General features: G+C 43.3%; 1 protein-coding gene across 4 annotated transcripts in view; it reads right to left on the reverse strand.

The window, feature by feature from the left end:
• SLC39A11 (solute carrier family 39 member 11) overlaps positions 1 to 21,164 on the reverse strand; it is a 459,264-nt gene that overhangs the window by 206,329 nt on the left and 231,771 nt on the right. The window lies entirely within an intron of this gene.

Here is a 21,164-nt window from a genome sequence, read left to right on the forward strand (position 1 = left end):
CATGATGGTTGAACTAATTTACACTTCCACCAACAGTGTATATATTCCCTTTTTTCTGCAACCTCATCAGCATCTGTTATTCTTTGACTTTTTAATAATAGCAATTCTGACTGGTGTGAGATGGTATCTCATTGTGGTTTTGATTTGCATTTCTCTAATGATCAGTGGTGTTGATATTTTTTTCATATGCTTGTTGGCCACATCTATGTCTTCTTTTGAAAAGTGTCCATGTCCTCTGCTCACTCTTTAATGGGGTTGTTTCTTTACTGTAATGTGTTTAAGTTCCTTATAGATGGTGGATATTATACCTGTCAGATGCATAGTTTGCAAAAATTTTCTCCCATTCTATAGGCTGTTTACTCTGTTGATAGTTTCTTTTGCTGTGTAGAAGCTCTTAAGCTTAACTAGATCCTGTATGTCAATTTTTGCTTTTGTTGCAATTGCTTTTGGGATCTTTATCATGAAATCTTTCCCTGTTCCTAGGTCCAGAATGGTATTTCCTAGGTTGTCTACCAGGGTTTTTTATAGTTTTGGGTTTTAGATTTAAGTCTTGAATCCTTCTTGAGTTGATTTTTGTATATGATGTAAGGAAGAGATCCAGTTTAATTTCTATATATATGGCTAGCCAGTTATCTAAGCACTATTTATTGAATAGGAAGTCCTTTCCCAATTGCTTATTTTTGTCAGCTTTGTCGAAGATCAGATGGTTGTAGATGTTCAGCCTTATATCTGGGCTTTCCATTCTGTTCCATTAGTCTATGTGTCTGTTTTTATACCAGTACCATGCTGTTTTGGTTACTGTAGTCCTATAGTATAGTTTGAAGTTGAGTAATGTGATCTCTTCAGCTTTGTTCTTTTCACTTAGGATTGCCTTGGCTATTTGGGCTCCTTTTTGGTTTCATATGAATTTTAAAATAGTTTTCTTCTAGTCTGTGAAGAATGTCATTGGTAGTTTGATAGGAATAGCATTGAATCTGTAAATTGCTTTGCGGCAGTATGGCCATTTTAATAATATTCATTCTTCCTATCCACAAGCATGGAATGTTTTTCCATTTGTTTGTATCATCTCTGATTTCTTTGAGCAGTGTTTTGTAATTCTCCTTGTAGAGATCCTTCACCTCCCTGGTTAGCTGTATTCCTAGGTATTATATTCTTTTGGGGTCAATTTTGAATGGTATTGCATTCCTCGTTTGGTTCTCGGCTTGGCTGGCTATTGTTGGCATATAGAAATGCTAGTGATTTTTGTACAGTGATTTTGTATACTGACACTTTGCATATTCTACACTTTGCTGAAGTTGTTTATCAGCTAAAGAAGCTTTTAGGCCAAGACTGTAGAGTTTTCTAGATATAGAATCATGCCATCTGCAAACAGGAATAGTTTGATTTTCTGTCTTCCTATTTGGATGCCCTGTATTTCTTTTTCTTGCCTGATTGCTCAGAAGACCAGGACTTCCATTACTATGCTGAATAGGAGTGGTGAGAGAGGGCAGTCTTGCCTTGTGCCGGTTTCCAAGGGAATAGCTTCCAGCTTTTCCCCTTTGTTTTTTTTTTTTTTTTTGAGACGGAGTCTCGCTCTGTCGCCCAGGCTGGAGTGCAGTGGCCGGATCTCAGCTCACTGCAAGCTCCGCCTCCCGGGTTTACGCCATTCTCCTGCCTCAGCCTAGCTTTTCCCCTTTCAGTATGAGAAACATCACTCTTTTCAAAAGAAGATGATGTACAAGAGCTTCTCTAGTCTTCTTTCCCCCATAGCACGGGAATTCTTGTAAACAACACAGGAGTTTTGTAATCAGGGCACACAAGTACAAAGCATCTACTGTGGACAGGCTCCTTGCTAGGGTTGCCAGATTTAGCAAGTAAAGACAGGATGCCCAGTTATGTTTAAATTTCAGATAAAACCAAAATTGTTTTAGTGTAAGTATGTCCCACATGGGATCTACTTATGCTACAAGGTATATTCATTGTTTATTTGAAGTTCAAATTTAGCAAGGTAACCTGCATTTGAATTGACGACTCTACCTGAGCCCCTGAGGGGCTCAAGGGGTGCTTCCTCTCTTGGAGATGCAGATCCCACTTGGGAACCTAGGCAGGGACAAGGGAGACCAGGACTTCCTGCTCCACAGACCCAATTCAAGGCCCAAGTTCTATGGAGTTGGGCAAGCTGACTGCACTCTACCCTGAGAGCAGCCACACACTCATGTCCATGTAAAATCTATGCAGGATGTACGACATGGGCCATGTGCAGCACAGGGCAGGAGAAGATTCCACTGGAGACCAAGAAAACTTCATAGAAAGATAACTAAAATATTTATTATGAGCCAAGGCAGGCGGATCACAAGGTCAGGAGATCGAGATCATCCTGGCTAACACGGCGAAACCCTGTCTCTACTAAAACTACAAAAAATTAGCTGGGCATGGTGGCACACGCCTAGAGTCCCAGCTTCTCGGGAGGCTGAAGCAGGAGAATCGCTTGAACCCCAGAGGCAGAGGCTGCAGTGAGCCGAAATCATGCCACTGCACTCCAGCCTGGGTGATAGAGCGAGACTCCCTCTCAAAAATAAAATATATATATATATAATGTTTAGTTCCTAACCTTTAGGCAGACAAGCATCTGAAGTTTAGGTGATGTGATCACAAACTTATTTATATGCTTTTTAACTATAATAGATATTTCCATTTATCACGCTGATAATCACAAGCCATGTGATTACCAGAAGGTCAAACACTGCCTGTGTAAGGAGGCTGACTCTATTATAGTCAGTACATGTTTTCCCAGGCATGGAACGTCATCTATGTCTTACCTCTGATGCTTATGAATAAGCAATTGCTTAGTGACAACACAGATACAAATAGATCTGCATAATTGGTGAAAATTAAATGCACATCAGAAGAGAAACTGGGTTCACTGTTTGCTAAAGGTATCTCATCTATTAAGCAGACCACCCACTACAGTGTTCCTTGTTCCAAGTATCTAAGTAAGATAATTTCTACTCTCAGGTGACAGAGCCAAAATGTCCAATAATATTAAAAGTCCACCTACCAGGTGAGCTCTTCTACTTCATAAAGGCACAAACAACCATTTCATGAGCATGAGCTCACTTCCGATGAATTAATTTTGGTCTAAAAACAAATCCCACATGGGCTCCAGAGCCACCTCTCCACTTCTCAGCCTGCCCTGAACTCGCACGGTCAGTGCAAATGCCCCGTGGGAGGGAGGCCATTATAGCTTCTGCAGGGTCCACCAGCAAAGGACATTTACTTAAAAAAAAAAAAAAAAAAAAAAAAAGTCCCAGCACACTTACTGGAGAAAGCACATTTTGAAGAACATCAATACTTACAAGAGCTTTGCAGTGGACTCCCAGACTCCCCAAGGTAGCCCCTTGCTCAACTTACATGGTTGTCAATTACCAGGTCAAGGAGGAGGTGGACAAGAGAATAGCACCTACTTCAGGGCTCATGTTCAACTGATAATATTAACTTAATTGTCACATGGCTCACTTTGCCCTTGAGGTACTGCTGCTCCGTCATCTTCTCTAGTTCTAAGAATAACGGCGAACAGCCTTGACTGCTGCATCTCAAAGTGTTGGGTGAAGACCACCTGGTGTCGTGTCATAGTGGTAGCTCCCAAAACGCCAACTCCCGGACCCACCCTGGAGCTACTAGAGTCTTTTGGAGACAGACTCAGGAATCTGCATTGTTCAAGCCATATCCTTCCCAATCCACACTCAACCCATGATGATTCTAATATAAACCACATTTTGAACATCAGTGTTTCAGACTGCCCAACTACAAGTTAGTCCAGGTACCTCCTCCGAACCTAAATAGACTTCAGTCCAACTATTACTGTCAGGTGTCTCAGGGTAATGAACAGGGATACACTTGATTCTTAGTTAGATTATTTATACCTGGGCACCGAAGGATACATGTGCTTCTGTTTCAAAGATACAGAGGGGACGGGGACAGCAAAGGAATGTTAAGACTACAAGGTGGAAAGGAATTGAATTGCCCTGATAGAAACCATTTTCTTATATCAAATAAAAATCTTTTCTCTCTCTCTCTCTCTCTTTTTTTTTTTTAAAGAGAATATAGGCTATCACAAGTGGGATAGACAAGCAAATGCAACCACAGCAGAGGAGGTGACAGAAAAAGAAATTCCCCCAAACCAAGGAATTCTTGCATCTTCCCCAAGGCTCGGCCTCAAACACATCTCTCTAGTTATATAATTTCCCACTTCCTCTCTTGTCCTAGGAGTTGGTGGCCAGAAATCAAAACATGACAATATCCACGAAAACTGTTAGTTGCTACAATCGAGATAGTATACACATTGCCAGTATTTGCAAATAGTATTCTGTTCTGTAAATTACACTAAAAATGAGAATCTTTCATCAAAGGTCACATAAGTGAAGGGAAAATGTGGAACTAAAATGGCTTAAATCGCACTAAAATTCCATAGACATTTCTTGATGTCTGGGCTTTCTGGCTTTTCAGGATATAAAAAACTGGTGCCAAACACAGGATCATCACTGCAGAGGACAACGGACAAAGAGAAAGACGAGCACATGCCTGGAAATGTAGGTTTTGCTTCTTGTCTTTATTACAAGAAGGCCAGGAAAGCTGAGGTTTTACCTGGGCGAGTTTAGCAGCTACTCATTCATCACAAGGGTCCTGAGGAACTCAAGGGGCACTTGCCCTCTTGGAGCTGCAGATTCCAGAACCCAGGCAGGGACAAGGCAGACCAGGACTTCTTGCTCTACAGACAAAATGCCACGACAACAGCCTTGGGGCAGCGCCTCTGTCCCTGGTGCTGGACATCAAATGCCTCAACTTCAGTTGCTGACACAATGCTGGCCCCCTGCTGGCAGCCCCATCTGTTACTAAGTCAATCCGACTGGCCAAGCCAAGGTCACCTGTAGCTGCAAGAGGACCCAAGAAAGGGAATGTCTGAATTCCAACTTTGGTGGGGTTTTTTTTGGTGTGTATTTTGTTTTGTTTTGTTTTTGTCTGTTTGTTTTGTTTTGTTTTTTGAGACAGTCTCACTATGTTACCCAGGCTGGAGTGCAGTAATCTTGGCTCACAGCAACCTCTGCCTCCCGGGTTCAAACGATTCTCCTGCCTTAGCCTCCTGAGTAGCTGGGATGACAGGTGCGCACCACCACGCCTGGCTAATTTTTGTGTTTTTAGTAGAGACGGGGTTTTGGCATGTTGGCCAGGCTGGTCTCAAACTCCTGACCTCAAGTGACCCACCCACCTTGGCCTCCTGAAGTGCTGGGATTACAGGTGTGAGGCACCACACCCAGCCTGAAATCCAACTTCTATCCTGAAAGGCAGGTCTGCCTTCTACCAAGACCCACGAGGTGGGGAGAAGAGATTCCCCAACACAGCTACGGGATATGGTGCTCAGCAGCCAGAGGAGGAAAACGGGAGGGAGAAGGAAGGGAGGAGCAGGGGAAAGGACACCTTGGGAAGCCTTCTTCATGTCCTTCGCCATTTATTCCTTCAGTATTCTAGACTCCATCAAATTTACCCCAGCTCTTCCTCTCCCTTTAGAAAGACACAGATGAATGGAATCCACTGCATAGAATCCATGGGCCAATTCTATCTCCAGTTTTCTGTGTGAAACCCTAGCAATGGTTGCAACCCCTAAAGGTCTTAGCTGCTTCCATCCGTAAAGGAGCCAAATTAGATGGACTTCAAGGCCCTTTCTAGCATAAGCACTCTCCCTTTTCAGGGCAGCAACAGCCTCTGACTCAGCTCGCCTAAATGACCACTCATCCCCTGTGAGTTGGAGAGAACAGCTGTTTCCAGTGCCAGTGCTTCCAGAATTCTGTTCTAGCCCAAGAAATTCCCCAAGATGAGCTTCAGGGACAGCACATTCCAACTGCTCACAGAATAAGAATGTCCACTAAATGAGGAGCAAATGCATTTGCCCAGAAGAACTGGTGTCTCACTGTGCCCGAAATTTCCTCTTAAGGTTTATTAAAATATTTTGTTAATACAGAAATTCCCACACATTAGAGAAAATTTAGAAAATAAGCACAATAAAGGACTAAAAATCATTCATCACCCAGAGGTGACAACCTTTAAAAAACTCTTAATCTTGACCAGGTGCAGTGGCTCACATCTGTAATCCCAGCACTTTGGGAGGCCAAGATGGGCGGATCACCTGAGGTCAGGAGTTTGACACCAGCCTGACTAACATGGTGAAACCCGTCTCTACTGAAAATACAAAATGAGCCATGTGTGGTGGCGTGCACCTGTCATCCCAGCTACTCGGGAGGCTGAGGCAGGAGAATCACTTGAACCTGGGAGGCGGAGGTTGCAGTGAGCCAAGATCATGCCATTGCACTCCAGCCTGGGCAACAAGAGCAAAACTCTATCTCAAAATACCTTAATATTTTTATATTTATACTGAATATGCCCACATAGAGATGAACACATATACATCCATACACATACACATTTTTTCAGCTGAATTTTGAAGCATAATTTTCCATAGCATTAAAACATGAACATATTGCATATCATTAAATATTCTCCTGTGTCGGTAGTTCTCAACCACATTTCCTTTAGCTATTAGAGGTCAAGATGGGCAAAGCGCAGAATTTCCAGTAGTCAAGCAGAGAACTAAGAATATGTACTCAAGGTTTGTTTTTGTTTGTTTTGTTTTTTGTTTTTCTGTTAGAAAAAAAGATGTGGTTGGGCATAATGGCTCACGCCTGTAATCCCAGTACTTTGGGAGGCCTAGGCAGGCGGTTCACTAGGTCAGGAGTTCAAGACCAGCCTGGCCAACGTGGCGAAACTCCATCTCTACCAAAAATGCAAAAATTAGCCAGGTGTGGTGACGCATGCCTGTAATCCCAGCTACTTGGAAGGCTGAGGCAGGAGAATCCCTTGAACCTGGGAGGTGGAGATTGCAGTGAGCCGAGACTGCGCCACTATACCCCAGCCTGGGCAACAGATTGAGACTCTGTCTCAAAAAAAGAAAAAAGAAAAAAAGATGTGTGCGTTGTTCAAATTACCTCAAATTCGGGCACATCCAGTTATGTTCCAGGCCTCTAGCAAGCTTTAGTGCTTAGGATAATAAAAGTGAGCGGGACAGGAATTATACATCACCACTTTAAAAATTGGCAGAATCTTAGTTGAACTTCAAAGGGCCAATGCATCCTACTCTGAGACATCTGTGGTATAAATGTTATCTTCATGAGTGGTCTCTGATTATTTCTTCAAGCTCAGCTTAAATAATATAGCAGAAAGAACATGGGTATGAAGTGGGAAGCCATCTTTAAGCAGCCTGATTTTCCATCATATTTCACCATTTTCAAGTACATTATTTATCTATCATCTGCTGCTAGGCCCACCACCTCTCATGTCCATAAACTGCATGAAGAAGCACCTGGGCCTGTGTTGCTCACAACCACAGCTACATTATCTACACAGTGCCTGGCACATAGCAGGATACTGTAATTCACTGGAAATGAATTAGGAAAACCAACGGATATTCTTTCCTGAAAAAAAAAAGTCCAGGCACACCCACACAGAACATTTTGCACATCTTTAAAGAGCTCATGAAGTTCTTTAAGGCTAAGAACCTCACTCCACAATATCCTATCTTATTGATCGACCAATATTTATTTACCCAAAGGCCTGTTTTACAAACATGGAGATCAAGGGCTGGCAAACTCTCTTGGTAAGGGTCCAGATAGGAAATACGTTAGATTTTGTGGGTCAGCTTTGTTGCAACTACTCAACTCTGCCATTGTCACCCAAAGCAGCCTCAAACAATGTGTCAATGAGTTGGTATGTCTGTATTCCAATAAAACTTTACTTATTAACACAAAATCAGGCAGCAAGCCAGATGTGGTCTGCAAATTATACTTTGCTGATCCCGGATATAGACTAATAAAAGCAGGACTTTTAAGATCCTTTAAGACTCAGATCTTTTGGTGATCAACGATCCACAGACAATTAATCTACAGCCTTTCTGTTTCCCGAAGAACTGAATTGCCTAGGCCCACCCAAGGACCAGCCTTCCACAAGGAGGATCAGAGACAACCCTTTTCTGGAGGAGAGAGTGAAGGTCAAGGTCATTACGAAATATACTCTGTCACAGACAACCCGCAGTGGACAGATGCACCTGTATTCTTTAAGGGAGAAAATAATCCCTGTGTTAGTGTTATCTACAAGCCTAGGAAAGTGAAGCCATATCAAGGCTCGGAGGACCATTCACAGATTGGGTGGGGCTCATTTGTAATCAGCACGAGCTCTTAAGGAGTAATTAGCAAATCGTTGAGATGCACATAATTTACACATTATGTAAATGTGGCTAAATGATTTTCTCGAAAAGTTTGTTTTCTTAATCAGCTAACTATTTCCCCAACAATATTTTCATGCTATTAATCCACTCAAGAAACAACTCAGCATAAAGGTAAACTTCCCACAGTTAAGAAAAAAAAAAAAAAAAAAAAACTACAAGAATGGGGTCCCAACTAAAGAAGAATGACAATTCTCTGAACCTGGGTTTTCTCCATGAAAAAGAACACAATCAGCCGGGCGCGGAGGCTCACGCCTGTAATCCCAGCACTTTGGGAGGCCGAGGCCGGCGGATCACGAGATCAGGAGATTGAGACCATCTGGCTAAGACGGTGAAACCTTGTCTCTACTAAAAATACATTAGCTGGGCGTGGTGGCGGGCGCCTGTAGTCCCAGCTGCTCGGGAGGCTGAAGCAGGAGAATAGTGTGAACCCGGGAGGCGGAGCTTGCAGTGAGCGGAGATCGCGCACCTGCACTCTAGCCTGGGCGACAGAGTGAGACTCCAAAAAAGGAAGGAAAGAAGGAAGGAAGGGAGGAAGGAAGGAAGGGAGGAAAGGAAGGAGGGAGGGAGGGAGGGAGGGAGGAAGGAAGGAAGGAAGGAAGGAAGGGAGGGAGGGAGGGAGAACACAAGCCAAATGGGATCGTGGCAAACTTTTGGCAGAGTTTAAGTTGAGGGTGGGTAGTGAAGCATGGAAAGAAAAACACAGGCAGCACTACGACAGAGTAGTCCTGCACAATAGTGGGTGCTCCTGGCAGATCATGCTTGCATCTTGCTAGTTTGCTAGTCTTGCCACCATCTTCCCGTTCACAGGATCAGCAAAAGTGATTCAGACATGGGATCCACCATTTTCCTCACCAGGAGTACCAGGGTAGAAAGCCACAATGGCTGTGAGTCCCAGAAGTTTCCCCTTATTCATCTCTTCTGAACGTTCATTCTGTGTGTGTATGTGTGTGAGACAGAATATACACATGTATGTGCCCACATGCAGATTAAAAGTTGGGCACAGTTTATGAGTCTGTCATTTTCTCCAGTTCCTCTTCTGGTGATTGTCAATCAAATCAACGGATGGTGGGCGCAGGCAAGTGGGGGCACAGGTGGGGACAGCCTAAGTTACTGGCATGCTGGCCAAAGGCATCCAGTCCTCCCAGCAGGCACAGATCAGGGAGACAAGCAAAAAACCCATAGCAGGCTTGCTGCACGTTCCCCTTTTCTTACTTCTTCAGGCTTTTCTCTTTTCCTTCTTCTCTGAGGTATTGACAAGGAGGACTATCGGTGTCATTGCAAAGAAAGCAGGAACAATGATTCTGGGGGACTGAGAACCTGGGCCACCTGCATTCACTCACTGTAAAGCAGCGGTTTCTCTGCCCATACATGTTCATGCACCAGGGCGACCATTTCCTGGTTATGCATCTTTGGGGATGCTCATTGATACCCTCTGTGCCTCAGTTTACACACTTGCCAAACAAGGGTGACAGTATTACCCACTCTACAGGATTGTGGTGGAGAGTGGGTAAGATTAGGTACAGGACCCATCTAGCACATTACATGTACAACACAAACCACATTCTGTAGTTTCTACCACGAACTAGTATTGCACTTAAAAAAAGATAAAAGAAAGAGTAATGGCATCTAGTACACCTAATCCATTTTAACTTAAATCCAAAAGGGCAAGAGGCCCACGGTGGGGGAGAAAAAAAATTAGATTATGATAAGATTTGGTGCAGAATTTTCAAATACCATCAAATGCCAATTCTCCATGTCAGCAGATTGAAAGCGTGCCTTGGCGATAATAGCAACACTTTCTACAATTCCACGTTCATGCTGACATTTTCAACTTTCAGAAAGGATCACCTACTGCTCAATATGATAGATACTTTCCATCAATAAAAGGAGGGGGCTGGTGCCCTTCAAGATAGTCTATACTGCTTTGGAATACGAAGCCACTTTGTCTTTTTTATTTTTAAACACTGGATGCACTCCTCTAATGTCGTTTACTTAGGCTAACACTGATACCAGTTTGCACTTCGTAAAAAATGCTGCAGCCAGGAAGATGGGAATAAAGTAGGTTACTAGCATCTTAAAGCATGCTGGCTGGCTGGTTATCTGGAGTAGACTATGCTTGATAGACAGATTGACAGATAGACAGATGGATAAGATATATACCGACACATACATGCATAAATACATGCACCATCTATATATAACACATTATATGTATAAAATATATATTGCATATAGATAGGATATATATACATACACACATTGGAGATATATATATACACACACATATTGGAGATATATATATATATCTCCAATGCTATTTCATTAAGCCATTATATTTCTATTTTCAGGCTGATTTTTGTTCAAAAATTGTATATATACATGACTTTTAGAAATTCACCTGAGACACTGAAACTTAATGAAATAGCATGAGAAAGCTAATTGCCAGGAAGAGAAAGCTAATTTCCAGGAAGAACAAGCACCACTTTGTGGTCTGTGGATTTGTCCATAAGAAATGAATGATAAGAAAGGAAATGGTCAGGAGGAAAATTGGTTCCTGAAAAAAACCAAAAACCAAAACCATGAATCAACTCAAATGCAGCTCCCAGCAAGGGAAATACATCTCTTTCTCTGCCATTTTTTTATTGAGTCAGGGGCCACTGCATGTTCAAAAGATGGCTGTCTTCTTTTAATGAATCCAATCAGTGCTATGCCAAGATGCCCAAGAGACTTAAGGTTCAACACAGACTCCCAGCGCAGGGAGGCTAAATTCTTGAAGCTTCTGCTTTCTGAGATGGAAGTGTTGGATCAGAAGCAAGGCTGGCAGGCAAAGGCTGACCTGAGGTTACATGGAGCTAACACAGCCAAGAAAAAAATTGGTTCTTATACAGGAGGAATAAAATAAATTAGAAATCAAACAGCGTGGGACTTAGTGAAATCAATATGGGGACAAAGGAGGCTGCCCTGATGTTCAAGAATGGACCCTGCTTGGTGAACCCTAAGAATTAATGGGGCAGAGCAGAAATGTTTGCCAGGCTTGGAGCATCCTGTCCCATTCTATTCCTACTTAGACGGGGACCACAGGGACACACGAAGAATGGCTTAGTTCCTAATGGAAAACAAATGCCATTCAGCAAAGGTTTCGAGAAGGAGCAAGGTGGCTGCTAAGAGCTTTGTATTCTTTTCATTTCAGCTGCGGGCAGACATGTCTTGCTGAAAAATGAAGGCTTGAGAAATACAGATTTTCCTAGTGTTCAGATAAGTACTGTCCACTAAGGTAAAAAAAAAAAAAAAAAAAAAAAGGCGGTGGGGAGGGGGCACAGGGCTGGAAGATGAAGAGGCAGTTATCCTCAACTCACCCTGTGGCTCCTATTATACAAAGAGAGGTGGGAAGCTGAGGCCACATGTGCATGCGGGGGGCAGACGGTGAGTAGCTGTATGGTAGAAGACTGGAACTGAGCCCAGCCCGAGTTAAGGATCTTTTATAGTGGTTCTCGAACTTGAGCATGCAAGCAAACAAACAAACAAAAGGACAACAAGAAAACCCCACAAAAGCACTTGGGGAGCTTGAGCAAAGTGCAGATTCTGGGACTCCACAGTAGACCCAGGCAGGGCTTAGAAGTCTGCAGGTCTGATTGCTACTCCAAGTAACATAATTCAGAGGAGGAAGTTAGATCCAGGGGAAAACACAAAGGAAACCCATTAAAAAATAAACTCCCAAGCTGGGCTCCCAAGAGCTCGGACCTCTTGCTAACTGTTTAGTGGGGATCTTCACTTGGGCATTATACTCTCATTTTATGCACCTTGTCCCAAATGGAGCAAATTACCTTTTGCCAAGAACATGTTCCTCTTCTTGCAATCTCTTTTAGGATGACAGATTCCATAATCTCCCCCATTTACCAAGCCAGGGGCAACACAAGAGCAAGTGGCAGCATATGCTACTCACTCTGACCAACTCTGTTCTGGGAGGACCCAAGGGAAATCCAAGGAGGGATTCAGACCCTAGACATTGGGAAAGTGAGTGTGGAATAACCTGTGATGGTTCTGCTCATAAGGCTCCCAAATCCAGTCCAAACTATGTGAGCAGGAACCCAACAAACCACCCAGACACAGCCGCCTGTCATGTTTTCTTGAAGTTATTAGAGTATACCCCATAAGCCACCTCAAGAGGCAAGTTCTGACCTCCTCTCTGATACCTGTCCCTTATTTTGCCACTGCAGCCCGGAGTCTGCAGAGAGTCAGGTCTTGGCTCAGCCGGGCTTGCAGAATAGCCCATGCCAGAGGCAGGTGGTGGGGGCGTGGGTTGCCATGGCAACCCAGAAGCAACCAGGGATGAGGAAGAAGGTGCTTTACTTAATTGAAATCCAGGCAACGTTTTAACACAAAGCTCAAGGAAGTTAATGCTCAATTAGATTTTCTCCTGCCTCCTTTCCCCCCTTTCCACTCACGTCACCAAATGACTTTAACTATCCCTCTCTGCCACCAAAACAGAAAAACAGGGGAAAACCCATAAAACATCTCTAAAGTTGAGTCACTGTATAAGCCACTGAGACGGAACCCTCTCCTCACACCATACTCGAGCACAAAGCAACCTAAGACCCCTAGGTTCTCTCTGTTAGTTGCCAATCCATCTCAAAAGAAATTGTCTGTCCAATGGATTCTTAAAACTGCATTGGCTTTGCCAACACCACCTCACCGGGGCCACCTTTTCTCACACTATGAATACAAATTACCTGGGGATTAAAAATGCATATTCCTTGCCTTTGCATGTATGGACAAAATGCATAAAATGCAGATTCCCTGGCCTCATCCACCAGAGAGTTGGTTTAGGCAAACCAGACACAGAATATAAGCATCTGCTTTTTTTTTTTTTTTTTTTCCTAGCACCCCGGGGAATTCTGATCTTGACTAGAGCCAGATCCACCCTATGAGAAATGCGGACCAACAGATTTGGGCTTTACCTGTAGATCTGTCCTTCACAGGACAGACTGAGCCCAGCTAAAGGTGGACATCTAATGGCCTCACCAAATAAGCCATGGCTGTGAAAGGGTTACACGGAGTTCCCTGTTACAGCAGTGGTGAGTCCCCTAACAACAATTCTGAACACCATACAGACACACAGAAAACCTGTCCTGGGGTCCATCCTAGCCACTGCTTCTCCATGTTGCAAGGTGGAACAGGAAAATAAACATGCTCATAATCCAAAAATATCTGCTGATGAATTCACCACTTATAAAATTAGTCCTCCCACTCAAAAATTCCCTCCCTGCCTAAGAGCCCGACAGAAGTCCTAACCCGCTGCTCACTGTCAGTCTGGGTGATTGTGAACATTTGTTTGTATTTTCATTTTATTGTGGAATTTACGGAAATGTCAAGTTACAGGTCTTGAGAAAGATACAAGAAGCTCCAGGACATGATGCAGAAGAAAGGCTGTTCCCTGGCCGAGCCCAGAACACGAAGGACCCAGCTAGGGGGTAAAGATAAAAGCATGGCTGTTCTGCCATCTATCTGATTCCAGCAAGATGCAGGATAAAGATAAGCCAAAATCTCCCTCTACAAACACCTAGAAATGATGGGTGAGATGAACAACAACAACCAAAAAAAGTTTTAAATGTAGATACAAGCTTGCAACAAAGGAAGGAAATCATTAATGATGAGAAACTAGAAACTGGAGCCTTAAACACCAAAACCAGTTCAGAGGTTGCCTTGGGGTGAGTATGGGTCCCAGGAACAGGGGCCTGGGTGTTACTGTCCATTCGGAGGTAAAGGGGAGGCCCTGGAACACACACACCAGGGGGTGAAATTTTACAAACGCAAGATTCATAAAATTCTGCCCCTATGCAGATAGGTGAAACAGAGGGAAAAACTATGCAGCAACGCAGAAAGACAAAAAGGATGCTCATATGTTTCTGTGCGGTCTCTGAAGAAAACAACTGCTCAAAACAACAACAACAACAACAACAACTTTGGGCCTACACCTTGCAAAGGTCAGGGTATGAGTTTCTCCTTTCTACATTGGCTAGAAAAACCCCAACATAAACATCAACACAAAAGCTGGTTCCAGGATAACAAGATTCTCAAAGGATGTTACAGAAACAAATGCAAACCTACTCTAAAAAAATACGCTCCCATGATCCAGGACCCTGAAGACCTTCAAGGAAAAATGCAGCCACCACAGAAGGACTGATGCTAAAAAGCTGAAAGGTCTAAGAGAAAGCAGCACTCTATGCATGACAGTCAGCAGGTACCACAGACAGACAGAAACAGAATCTTTGTGTAGTAGCTCTATTTTAAAATAATATAAAACAGCCTAACCTTATTCAAGACTTAAAAGAAGAAATTAAAACCAAAATAACCACATATAACAAAGAAAAAACAGATGAACCCACTTGAACAACTACGAAATAAAAACTACATTCATTTCTATTGAAAACTCACCAGACAAATTAGATAGTCGGATATTGGTTCAATGACTAACCAATGAGCTGGAGAATAAATCTAAATCAGAGAGAGGAAGAGATGGACAATATCAAGAACAGTTTAAAGCAGGAATCCCCAATACCTGGGTCATGAACCAGTACTGGTCCATGGCCTGTTAGGAACCAGGCTATACAGCAGGAGGTGAGCAGCGGGTGAGCAATTGAAGCTTCATCTGTATTGACAGCCACTCTCCATCATTCACATTACCACCTGAGCTCCACCTCCCAGCAGATCAGCGGCGGCATCAGATTCTCATAGGAGCAGGAACCCTATTGTGAACTGCACGTGTGAGGGATCTAGGCTGCATGCTCCTTATAAGAATCTAATGCCTGATGATCTGTCACTGTTGCACATTACCCGCAGATGGGACCGTCTAGTTGCAGGAAAACAAGCTGGGGGCTCCCACTGATTCTATGTTATGGTGAGTTATATAAATATTTCATTATCTATTACAGTGCAATAATAATAGAAATAAAGTACACAATAAATGTAATGTGTGTGAATCATCCCGAAACAATTCCCCCCAACTCCCAGGTCTCTGAAAAATTTGTTTTTCACGAGACAAGTGTTCACTTTAAAGGAGTATGCCAAATCTTAAGCAAAACAATACATAGACACACATACAAACACACACACAATCACATCATATTGAAACTGAAAACCACCAAAGACAAATGAAAAAAATGTATACACAACCAGAGAGAAAGATAAAAACTTGAAATGAAGCTGCTGCTGCGTGCATTTTTGTAATGGTTACGGAGAATGCAATGCAAAGCATGAATCTTCGATGGATGAATGCCATCTAACTAGAATAATAAGTGCCAAAGGAAATGGACATTTCTATTAACCTAGACATTTAAATGCAATTTGATTTTTCTTTCAAAAGTCAGAGCTAAATACTTTATTTAGCTAACTAACTAAATCCCATCACAGATCTTAAACCCCCCATAGATTCTAAGTGAAGAGATATTATAAGAGAGATCGAAGGCAATCAATTTCTCTTCCCCAAAGAATGTGACACAAGAAGCAATGGTGAGCAAAGATATTAGCAAAAATGTTGGAAAATGGAAGCAACCATTGATTGTAAAATACAAACAAACAAAAACAATAACAATACTAGCAACTCATTTGGGAGGTATCAAACAAAGGTAGATACTAAAATACTGCAAAAGTAGTAACATTAAAGCATTCTAAAGTCCTCTGATTGGTAGGGAGGAGGGGAGAGATGCAGATTAATTTTAAACATAATTATTAGGTTAACTAGGCATGTTTAAAGAAAGTAAAAGGAAGCCAGGAGTGGTGGCTCACACCTGTAATCCCAGCACTTTGGGAGGCCAAGGAAGGCAGCTCATGTGAGGTCAGGAGTTCAAGGCCAGCCTGGCCAACATGGTGAAACCCTGTCTCTACTAAAAAAAAAAAAATTACCCAGGCATAGTGGCATGCACCTGTAATCCCAGCTACTCGGGAGGCTGAGGCAGGAGAATTGCTTGAACCCAGGAGGCAGAGATTGCAGTGAGCTGAGATCGTGCCACTGCACTCCAGCCTGGGTGACCGCCATGAGTCTCCATCTCAATAAATAAATAAATAAATAAATAAAGGAAAGGGAGACACAGACAAGAAACTGAACTGAAAATTTCCAAATTAGTAAAAGGTAAGGGGTAAAAAAGAGGAAGATAAAAATAAATCCACCCACTAAAGTACAAAAAAAAAGGAAAAAGAAAATGCATGGTGAATAAAACATGAGGAAGGAGTATAAATCTTCAGCCAGGCCATACCCACATGCAAGAAAGGGCTGTTCCTCAAGACAGCCCCTGGTGTGCTGAATGAAGTGCACGCACACACACACACACATATGCACACCCCTATGCACAAACACACTAGACCCAGATGGTATCAATAGTGTTTAAAAAAATTAATTGAAACACCATTAGGCTGAGACGACCCTAGTGCCTTGGGATCCTACATAAGCAAACCAAAACCCAACTCACTGTAAACGGTAAAACAAAATTGAAGCTCAGCCAATCAGAAACTGCCAACTAACCGCTAACTAGGGGTTTTCCACTTTAACCAATCAGACATTTTCTTAGTCTTGCTTCCTGGAACACCTTATAGAAGTTTTCCTACTCACGCAACCTGGGCCAAGCCCTGATCACTTGTGGTTTGGTACCGGCCAATTCATGAGTCGCTGTCTGCTCAAATAAACTCTTGAAAGTTTTTATGTACCTACATTTAACTTTTAACATTGGTAAAGACCATCACGTTATAGAGGAACAAATAATCCCCATTCCATGCTAACTATCCCAGAGAATAAACAGAAAAATAAGGAAGAGAGAAAGAAAAATAAGTAAAACTCCTCGGCTCTGCATGATCTGGATGAGGTTGGTATAATCTTAACCTTGATATTCAAACCAGAGGGAAATAATAATAAAAGCAATAATATTCAAACCAGAGGAATATAACATAAGAAATAAGTTTTAGGCCATGCTAACTTAAGAACATACATACAAACTGCTAGGAATAAAAAGAATAGTATCTATCAAAATGTTTCTATCAAAAATCTTCAGTAAGGCTTGGCACAGTGGCTCACACCTATAATCCTAGCACTTTGAGAGGCTAAGGCAGAAGGATGGCTTGAGACCAGTAGTTCAAGACTAGCCTCGGAAACATAGCGAGACCCTGTCTCTACAAAAAAAAAGAAAATAATAAATAATAAGTAAATAAAAAGGGCCAGGCGCGGTGGCTCACGCCTGTAATCCCAGCACTTTGGGAGGCCGAGACGGGCGGATCACGAGGTCAGGAGATCAAGACCATCCTGGCTAACACGGTGAAACCCCATCTCTACTAAAAATACAAAAAATTAGCTGGGCGTGGTGGCAGGCGCCTGTAGTCCCAGCTACTCGGGAGGCTGAGGCAGGAGAATGGCGTGAACACAGGAGGCAGAGCTTGCAGTGAGCTGAGATCTCGCCACTGCACTCCAGCCTGGGCGACAGAGCGAGACTCTGTCTCAAAAAAATAAATAAATAAATAAATAAAAAGAAAAGAAAAGATTAGCCAGGTGGGGTGGCACATGCCACAGGCCCAGCTACTTGGGAGGCTGAGGTGGGAGGATGGTTTGAGCCCAGAATGTCAAGGCTGCAGTGAGCCATAATCACACCACTGCATTCCAACCTGGGTGACAGAATGAAACCCTGTCCCAAAAACAAAACAAAGAAAACTTCAGTAAGTATCATATTAATGGTAAAAATGTAGAAAGGTTCTCTTGAGAGTTCCACGGGTAGACAGAATTCTAAAGATGGCACCCAACATTTGCCCCTCTCCCTGCCTAGAGTACACACTTTGCATAATCCCCATGGATAGGATGAATTTCACTGCTGTGATTAGGTTCAGCTGCCTTTCAGATAGGGAGGTTAGCCAGGTAGGCCTGACCTAATCCCATGAGGTCTTTAAAAGAGAGAGCTTTCTCCAGCTGATCTCCGAAAGGAAGTCAGAGGTTCTTCCGGGGATAAGGCTCAGGCATGGGCCTCTGAAATGGGCATCCCCTAATAAATGAGCCTCCCATGTTGTCCTTCCTAAGTGGCACAAGTAAAAGTAACAAGAAGCCCAGAGAACATCTGCTGACTGAAGAGGCCCTAGCCTTTGACAAGGTGTCCATCTGGAAGCATCTGGGACAGAGTCAGCTTCTCCAACATTGTTATGCTTGTTAAATACAGAACCATGGCTTCCTTCCCCAGAGAATCTGGTACTACGAATAAGTGCAAAATGCATTTTTATTTATTTATTTATTTTTATTTTTAAGATGGAGTTTAGCTCTTGTTGCCTAGGCTGGAGTGCCATGGTGCAGTCTTGGCTCACTGCAACCTCTGCCTCCCAGGTTCAGGCAATCCTCCTTCCTCAGCCTCCCAAGCAGCTAGGATTACAGGAACCCACCACCATGCCCAGCAAATTTTTGTATTTTTAGTAAAGGCCATGTTGACCAGGCTGATCTCGAACTCCTGACCTCAGGTGATCCGCCTACCTCGGCCTCCCAAAGTGCTGGGATTACAGATGTAAGCCACCACGCCCGGTGGGTGAATTTTTAAAAATTGATTTTCATAATACAAAAAGCACATAAAGAAAAGAAAATGGTATGTAATCCCAATGCCCGGATAATCCCTGCTGACATTTGAAAGCACAAAAGTAACACATGTTCATGTTTAAAATGCAAATGAACAGAAAAGGTTGAAATAAAAACCAGAACTGTCTCTCTCCCATCCCCAAGAATTTCTTCCCACAAATAACTGGTCACAGATTCTAATGTATTCTTCCAGAAAATAATATAATACCAGGGCATATGTCCTTCTCAACATTTCTACCTCAAAGGATTTAGATTGTATCCAGTTTTGTAGCTTGCTTTTTTTTTTTCTTTTTCTTTTTTTTTAGCATAACCTGTAAATTTTTCTACATCTGCGTTTTTAAAAACTACCTCATTCATTTAACTAGGCTTAAGGCAGGGAAGGAATCCCATTTTTAATCAGTGCTTAAGATGAGTCTAACGTGCGAGGTCAGCAGACCACGCTGAGAAACCCTGACCTGAGACAGGTGTATTCATGTGGAAGTCTTTCTGGTTTCTGTGTCAATCCATGCTAAGGTCTTGGGAATGTCCTCTTCCTCTCCCTAACAGGCAGAGGCCCAGATTACCTCTGAACATCCCGGATTTAGGTACTGCTGTCCCAATACAAATGGAGAAATATTCCTCTCCAGACTGTGTTTATCCACCTGCAAGGGTCTCATGATAACTGCCAGGGGTCAGGTAGCATGAGACAGGAAAATGATTCCTGGCTTCACCGCTGAAAATGGGTGCCCTGCGGCAATGCATTCATTCACAAAGCATCTTCACTAGACTCCCAAATCGCCACTCATCCACTTTCAATCTTCGGTCATTGCCAAAGCAAAGCAAGCAGCCAAGACCTGGTGTTGGTCTCACATAGCCCCAGATGCTCTCCAGATGCAGAGACCCCTCTCCCCATTCCTCTACTGGCCATGCTCTCCTGCAGATTTGCAACCAACTGGTAACTGGCTCTAAGATAATGTTGCTCCAGATTCGCCTGAGGCATCCTTTTGCAGTCTTACTTATCTTTTAACTGGAAAAGGTTTGCCTGCTAATGAGCCTATGTTATCCTTCATCTAATTATCTCTGGCAATCCCCTCTTCCCTGGCTGCGGCGATGTTGAGGGCCATCAGTCAGAGATTGCAGGTGGAAAGGTATGATACTTTGACAGAATAAGAATTACATATTTTGGTCTTCATCTTGATTCCTGACACAGAGCTCTTAACGTTCTTGTACATTTCCTAAGTGACAGGAACAATAAAGGAGAGTCTTTTGGTATTCATAACAAGCCCTTTTCTCAGTGTTTTGTTTTGTTGTTTTTGTTGTTGTTGTTGTTTTTCTGAAACAGTCTCTCTCTGTCACCCTGGCTGGAGTGCAGTGGCGCGATCCAGGCTCACTGCATCTTCTGCCTCCCAGGTTCAAGTGATTCTCCCGCCTCAGCCTCCCGAGTAGCTGGGACTACAACGCCCAGCTAATTTTTTTTGTATCTTAGTAGAGACAGGGTTTTACTATATGCCCAGGCTGGTCTTGAACTCCTAGGCTCAGGCAATCCACCCGCCTCAGCCTCCCAAAGTGCTAGGATTACAGGCATGAGCCACTGCACCTGGCCCATAACAAGCCCCTTTCAATCACACCTGAGTTTATGTGTATGCGGTGCCTTTTGGAAAGCCCTTAAGGATGGGGGCGCTGTTCATCAGGGGAAACAATCATGAGATTAGAGGGTTGATTTGGGCCCCACACCCAGACCTGGCCTCTGGGGAGGAGGAGAGGGCCTGCAGGTTGAGTTGATCACCATTGGCCAATGAGTTAATCCATCATGCCTGCATAATGACCCCTCCAAAAAACCCCACAAGGATGGGGTTCAAAGAGTTTCCTGGCTGGACATGTGGGATGCTGGAAGGGTGGCATGTGCCCCATCCCCCAGGCCTTGTCCTGTGTGTCTCTTCTACCTGGCTGTTCCTGAGTTGGGTCCTTTTATTATAAACAGATGACCTGTAAGTAAATTGTTTTCCTGAGTCCTGTAAACCATCCTAGCAAATGATCAAACTTGAGGACGGGGTTGTGGGGACCTCTGATTTACCCTGCAGTTGGACGGGTGACGGCCTGGATCTGAAATTGTTGTTTGAAGTGGGGGCAGTCTTGTGGGATGTGGCCCTTCATCTGTGGGACCTGATGCTGTCTCCACGTACACAGTGTCAGAATTGAATTGAATTGTAGGACACTCAGCTGGTGTCCTTACAGAACTGGAGAATTGCTTGGTATAGGAACACTGCACACATTTGGTCACAG

This window comes from Theropithecus gelada, chromosome 16 (genome assembly GCF_003255815.1).
Source record: "Theropithecus gelada isolate Dixy chromosome 16, Tgel_1.0, whole genome shotgun sequence".
NCBI classification, from domain to species: Eukaryota; Metazoa; Chordata; class Mammalia; order Primates; family Cercopithecidae; genus Theropithecus; species Theropithecus gelada.